This window comes from Vigna umbellata, chromosome 4 (assembly GCF_029865625.1).
Source record: "Vigna umbellata cultivar VRB3 chromosome 4, Vumbellata_1.0, whole genome shotgun sequence".
In the NCBI taxonomy this organism is placed as follows: Eukaryota; Viridiplantae; Streptophyta; class Magnoliopsida; order Fabales; family Fabaceae; genus Vigna; species Vigna umbellata.
In genome coordinates this window covers 20,618,415-20,625,619 of record NC_142168.1, presented here as the reverse complement: position 1 = coordinate 20,625,619, position 7,205 = coordinate 20,618,415, and the positions used below count along the sequence as shown (strand labels likewise).

Here is a 7,205-nt window from a genome sequence, read left to right as displayed (position 1 = left end):
GTATTGCAAAATTGTTCTAGGACAATTTTCTGCTTTTCAGGTGTGGTTTTATTGCAAAAATAAATTAATTTAAAAAAAAACGCCCAGTAGACGTCAGTTAGTGCACAATCGAACGGTCTATAGACGTCTGGCAGTGCACAAACGGACGTCCAACCCCAGCCCCTACCACAAAACAATTCAGGCAGGTAGACGTCGGGGGAGCGAGGAGACGGACGTCTATGGGGACGTCTATATGGACGTCCGAGGGTGTACACTGGACCTCTATATACACGTCCGGCCTGACACACCGGACGTCTATATACACGTCCGGCCTGACACATCAGACATCTATATAGACGTCTGATGTGAACCCCCGACGTTTGAGTAACGTCACCCACAAAGACATCAGGGGAACATCGGACGTCAAAAGGCCAAAAGAACGGACGTTTAAAGCCCTTTCTGCATTAGTGCAAAAGTCAGATATGGAGGGATGCAATGGAGAATGAGATTGCAGCGATCAACAAAAATGGAACATGGGAACTAACAACATTACCGACAGGAGAAAAGAAAATTTGTGTGAAGTGGGTATTTAAGACCAAGATAAACAAAAAAGGAGAAGTAGACAAATATAAGGCTCGTCTTGTAGCAAAAGGGTATGCTCAAGAAGCTGGAATTGATTACACTGAAGTATTTGCACCTGTGGCAAGATGGGATACCATTCAATTGACTTTATCTATTGCAGCCAGTCGAGGTTGGACAATTTATCAACTCACTACAAAAAAAAGGTTATTTAGAGGAGGTTTTTTTTTCGATTTGCGGAGGTTTTCACCCTCCGCAAAATAAATTCCGGGGGTTTTTCAAACCGCCGAAGTTTGAGTCGCCACAAACTATCTGCGGGGGTTTTTTGCGACCCCTGGTATCACGTTCAATTTGCGGAGGTTTTTCTGCAGAGGTTAAAAACCTCCTCTATTACTAACTATTATTTTGTGGGGGGTGTTAACCTCTTTTATTTTCAACTATTTGATCACAAAAGTTTTCTATATTTTTGTCAGTTTTTTTATTTAATGATTATTAAAATATATAATATTGTTTTTTGTTTAATGATTATTAACATATATAATAACTACCTATTTTCACCAATTTCTTTCTTTTCTTCTTTTTTTTTTAATTTGAAAATTAAATAAATTTATTTTTTTAAAATTATTAAATACCAAACAAATATGATTTCTCTGAATAAAAAATTGATATCATAGAACAAAAACCCCTGAGTAGGAAGGAATTTAGAAAAATAAATTGAGAGACAATTGTATGTTACAGAAGGATAGACTAGAAGTCAATGTAATCCTATTGCAGAAATAGTTACAAAGAAAGAAATGTGATCCCAATTCATAATAAACTAAGTATACTTTGATCCTAAATCAATATCATAAATTTCCTAAAGATTACTTCCATCAGATGATTGTCTTGTTCCCAAAGGAGACTCTGACTCATTTGCATCACGAGCTTGCTGAAATAATATAAAAAATATTAATAAAATAAACTTAATTACATGTGCTCACATTTTGAAAATAATATATAAACAATAGAATTCAAGACGTGTAGCTCATGCACTAGGTACAATAATGTGTCAGTTAGTTTGGATCATTCTGTGAAGTACAATAATGCACCAATTAAATAAGTGAGGGTTAGTGAGATCGATGTAGGGGAGTGGCATGAACCAAGTCCTTATGTAATCTAAGTTGAAAGTGAAAGAACGATGTTATATATAATAAACAATAGAATTCAAGTTAAAGTAGTGACAATGTTTGGGCCAATGTTTGTTGATATTAGAACTACAATCAGACGAAACCCATAAAAAAAGGGGTTTCTAAAAACCAATAGCACATATGAATGAGTTAGGATCTTATTACCTTTCCAGATGAGAGAACAAGCTAATAAAGAGTCATAATGAATTAAAAAAAATTAAACACTTGTTTCTACTAACCTTGATAACTGTGAGATTGCAATACTTAAAAGAGAAACCTGCAACATCAATTAAGTAGTTTTTTGTTATGACAATTTCATTCCGAAATATAACAAAAAAATACATAATCATATAACAAAAGATACAAAAATGCGTATTGTAAACATTACCAAATGAAAGTATCATTATATCCCACACCCATTCTTTTATCAGTTTGAATAATGCATGCATACTTTAATTAATCTTCAATATCTCTGTTCTCCTAGAATAAATTTCCCTCAAATTTATTCTAGCTCAGATTCTAGGATAATAAATTGTGCAAATTTCCAAGTTTTTTCTGGATTAAGCCTGTAAAATTATTTGAGCTGAGCTCCAAAAATTTAAGTCCCTCCAGTGATTCTATTTTGGAGGGAACATTTCCAGAAACATTATTGTCGTTGATTGACAGATCAAACAAGAGGGTCAAGTTGCATAAATCTTCTGGAATGTTTCCTGTAAGATGGTTTGAGGATAGATCAAGCAGCTGTAATTTGGTTGCCCCACCTAGTTCTGGTGGAATAACACCTGACAAATTGTTTTTGAAAATCATGAAGCTTGTGAGGCTGCGAAATTTTCCCCAAGTAGGTGAAATATTACCGTGAAGATTATTTTGACTGAGATCAATGTAGTTCAAGTCTGGAAGGACATAAAAAAAGTTTGTTATATCCCCAGTAATTTTTACTATATCTTAAAATATGTTATCTTATATAATTTACACGGTATTCCTAAACCCTATGTATTTTTTTAATTGCACTAAATAATTTTTAAATTTAATAAATTATAAGTTTATATACACAATTAGTAATAATATATGACATCAATTTTTACATAAAATAGTTTTTATTTCAAAGATAGATATTATCAGACAAAGTCTTGTCAACCTACAAATTTCAATCCAATTCAAGTTACATTGAAGTCATGCTTACCACATACAACTTCAGTTGCAATCAATTTACACAGTTTATTTCAGCTTTAGACGACTTTCGTAAAAATTAAAATCCAATAAAATTGTGCTAACTTTTCACAATTTCTGTAAAACTTAAAATTTAATAGTTGAGCCTATTTCCACGACATGAATTAAAATGGATAAGAAATTTGTAAAAGGAATATAAAATTTGAAGGAAAAATTGTGTTATAATAACTGTTTTTGAATAAAAAATTGGGACATGAAGGAAATTAAGAATGTAGATTTGGGTGATGTGTGGAAATGTAAAATGGGGTTGTCTCTGAAAGACTGAGTAGCTAGTCGTGTATGATGCATGCTAAACTACAGTCCAAGAAAAGAGAAATGGCAATGGGCATTGATAAGACATGTTAAGATTAAGGCGTGCCTAATTTACTTAATTTTCTCATCAGTAAGCTTCTCCATTTCTATTGGAATCTCGCCAGTAAGTTCATTCTCAATAACACATATGACCTTGGCGTTTGTTAAATTTCCTATATGGGGAGGGATGGATCCGGTGAGTTGATTTGAAGATAAAGATAACAGGGTGAGCCTGGACAAATTCCCAATACTGGCAGGAATGGATCCAGAGAGTTTATTTTCGAAAAGGTGAATGGATTCTAAAAGGAGCAAGGTTCCTAAGGTAGGAGGGATTGACCCAGAGAGGTTGTTGGTAAATATATTGAATGTGAGAAGAGACTGGAGATGATCCACTTCATTAGGAATAGAACCAGAGAGACTATTGACACTAAGATTCAGATACTTTAGTTTGGAAAGATTACAAATGGTTTTACAACAGTTTAATGTGTGGAGGAATACTTCCAGACAAGGAAAAGTTTGAAGTGTACCTTTTAATCCAACACGTGTAAGATTTATGTGAGAAACAGAACGGGAATCATCACATTCTATTCCCAGCCAGATGCAAGGATTAGTGCCATTCCATGAGAGAGAGAAGCTTAACTGTGGCTGTCAAGGCTGCCTTTCCACTTCAACAAAGCATTTGCTTCCGAATCAGAAGAACTGGCAGCATCATAATGTGGAAATGCACAAAACAATACAACAAGCATCGATAAAGGTTTTAGCTTCATGTACAGAAGCGTTGGAAAGACGAACACCATGATGAAATATTCAATTCAAGATAAATAACTTGCATGCAGTTAATGGGATTTTGCAAATACTTATGAGCATAAAAGTCAAGAAATATTCTGCTGTTTTCTTTTCTTGAATTGGTCGTTGTTACTGCAGCGTATTTTATCAGAGACAATTTACAATTACCCCACCAAAAATTTACCATTAGGTTGGAACTAAAGACAACGTTCTTATCATTCTCACTAAGTTTAATCTCTCTCCACCCACTGACACTAGCACTGCCACCACTGGAGAATATCATTTTGCTAACAATGCACTTACACAAATACAGAATTTCATTACTATACGGATAACCAAGAGAAATTTAGTCTACACTCCTCAACTAGAATCGGTGAGCTTTATGTAAGGCAATTCAAGGTATGTACACCCATAATCATTGGGATAAGGTTTATAGCAATTAACTAGGAGTAAACGACCAAAGCAATTGGTGTTAGAGTTAAACCTTAGGAATTGGGGATTCTGCAGAACCTAGGTGTTGCCGGTGCTGGTGCTGGCGCTGTTGGTGCTTCGGCTGGTGTGGGGGATGCTGTTGGAGTAGGTAATAGTGGTGAGTCAGCTGGTGGAGATGATGTTGGAGATGAGACCTTGGGAACCGCTGATTTCACAGGTGCAGATGATGTTGGAGATGAGACCTTGGGAACCACTGATTTCACAGGTGCGGATGATGTTGGAGATGAAACCTTAGGAATTGGGGATTTTGCAGAACCTAGGGTTCAGGTGAGCGGAGTGAGCGGAGTGAGCGGAGTGAGCGGAGTGAGCGGAGTGAGCAGAGAGCAGAGTGAGCAGAGAGCAGAGTGAGCTAGGGTTCAGGTGAATTGTAAGAAGATTTTTAGAGAAAAATTAACTTTTAGAAAAATAATGGTTTTAGGCACAGATGGGTTTTAAATCTGGAGGGAATAAAATTTTAGAATTGTTAAAATGAAACTTAGTCTAAAATTTTTAGAGGGAAAAATGTAAAAGAATTAGAAGATGATGAATAAAAATATATTTTTATTTGAAGAGGTTATAAACTTCTCTTGAAAGGAATTAAAACCCCCACAAATATTGTTAGTTAGATAATTTAAATTAAACATCTTAAAGTATGTTAATTTGAGGGGGTTTTTTATAACCTCCCCAAAATAACCTCCTCTAAATAAGGTTTTTTTTGTAGTGACTAGATGTCAAAAGTGCATTCCTACACGGAGATTTAGCAGAAGATGTGTATGTGGAACAACCAGAGGGATATGAGGTAATCGGTGAAGAAGACAAGGTGTATAAAATGAAGAAAGCTCTCTATGGGTTGAGACATGCACCTAGAACATGGTTCAAGAAGATAGAATCATACTTCCTCAAGAAAGGTTTTGAAACAAGCACGAGTGATCACACATTATTTACAAAGAAAAAAGGAGCAATAAATGTTCTTATTGTGAACCTATATGTAGATGATCTTATCTTTACAGGAAATAGTGAAAAAATGTTCCAAGAATTCAGAAACTCAATGAAAAAGGAATTTGAGATGACCGATTTGGGTAGGATGAGATATTTTCTTGGTGTGGAAGTCACGCATACTTCAAATGGCATTTTTATTTGTCAGAGAAAATATGCTAACCAAATACTTCAAAGATTTGGTTTCCAAAACTGTTCAGCTGTAAAAAATCCAATTGTTCCAGGGTGTAAGCTCATAAAGGATGTTGGAGGATTAAAGGTTGATGCTACTACATATAAGCAAATGGTGGAAAGCCTTATGTATTTAACTGTCACTAGGTCAAACTTAATGTATAGTGTAAGTCTAGTGGCTCGTTTCATCAAAGCACCAACTGTCATGCATCAACAAGCAATAAAAAGGGTCCTACGCTATTTGAGAGGAACTACTGACCTAGGTTTGTTTTACAAAAGAGAAGGAAGAGAGAAGTTGGTAGCATTCTGTGATAGTGACTATGCTGGAGACTGTGATGACCGAAGGAGTACCTCAGGGTATGTTTTTAAGATGTCAAATGGATTGATTACTTGGAGTTCTAAGAAGCAACCTATGGTATCATTATCTACCACCGAAGCTAAATATATCTCTGCAACAGCTAGTGCTACTCAGAGTATTTGGATGAAGTGTGTACTTGAGAATTTGGGGATTAAGCAAAATAAATGTATCATTTATTGTGATAACAGCTCAACAATTAAACTCTCAAAAAATCCAGTCATGCATGGTCGAAGTAAGCATATTCATGTTCGATTTCAATTTCTTCGGGAGTTGACAAACTAAGGAGAAGTTGAATTAGTATATTGCAGAACTAAGGATCAACTAGCTGACATCATGACCAAAGCGTTGAAGTTGGAAGCATTTATGCAGTTAAGAGAAAGACTTGGTATATGCCATATTGAGGAGATAAACTGACTGTATTTACTAAAATAACAGTTCAGTTTAAGGGAGGAATGTCAGCCACATTTTGACTCAATCCTTCAGTTATTTGTTAATAAATATTATCTCCTAGAAATAGGATGCTTAGTTTTTCTGTTCCATAAAATTAGTTATGTTCAATTATGTTCAACCATGTTTAGTTATGCTCTGTTTACGTGGTATCTCTTTCTTTTATATTATTGTATTGTATTGGCTATATAACTAATTATTTGTTAATAATTAGTTATTGTATTGGCTATATAAACCCATTTACTACAATGAATAAAGTAAAGCTAGAAATGTGCTTTTATAATATTCAATTTTAAACATACGTCCTTGATTTGATTTTGAGATAATGTCATCACTCTTTCAAAATTTTATGTCTGCGTCTTCCTCGTCTTCTTCATTGTCCATGGTGCTGCCCATTTCTCTAAACTCTAAATATTCAGACACCGCTAAAAATATTACTTTTGTAAATGGTTTATATAGACGAAAGAAGAGGAGATGAGTAGTTTAAGGGAAGAGGATTAATATTAATTTTTATAGTAATGCCCGTTTCAAAAAGATTTAAAATAAGAAAAGTAGTAAATGAATGCATTTGATTAATAAATAATGTCATTGATGTAAAAAATTAGTGGATGCGTTATAACATTTATGCAATATCATTAAATATGTTACACCAAATTAATGTACATATTAATGTAACATAAATAACCTAAATTTATTTATTTATTTTTTTAAAATATTAATATATGTATAAA

At 34.3% G+C, this 7,205-nt stretch overlaps 1 long non-coding RNA gene across 2 annotated transcripts; it reads right to left on the bottom strand.

The window, feature by feature from the left end:
- Positions 1-1,248: 1,248 nt before the first annotated feature.
- On the bottom strand, positions 1,249-4,832 carry LOC148199502 (uncharacterized). Of its 2 annotated transcripts, XR_015786265.1 has the most exons (4): positions 4,516-4,832; positions 3,773-3,944; positions 1,964-2,001; positions 1,249-1,486 (listed from the first exon to the last, which is right to left on the bottom strand). It is a non-coding gene; the product is annotated as an uncharacterized LOC148199502 (long non-coding RNA). The 2 variants fall into 2 exon arrangements; XR_015786266.1 differs by lacking the exon at positions 1,964-2,001.
- Positions 4,833-7,205: the final 2,373 nt, after the last annotated feature.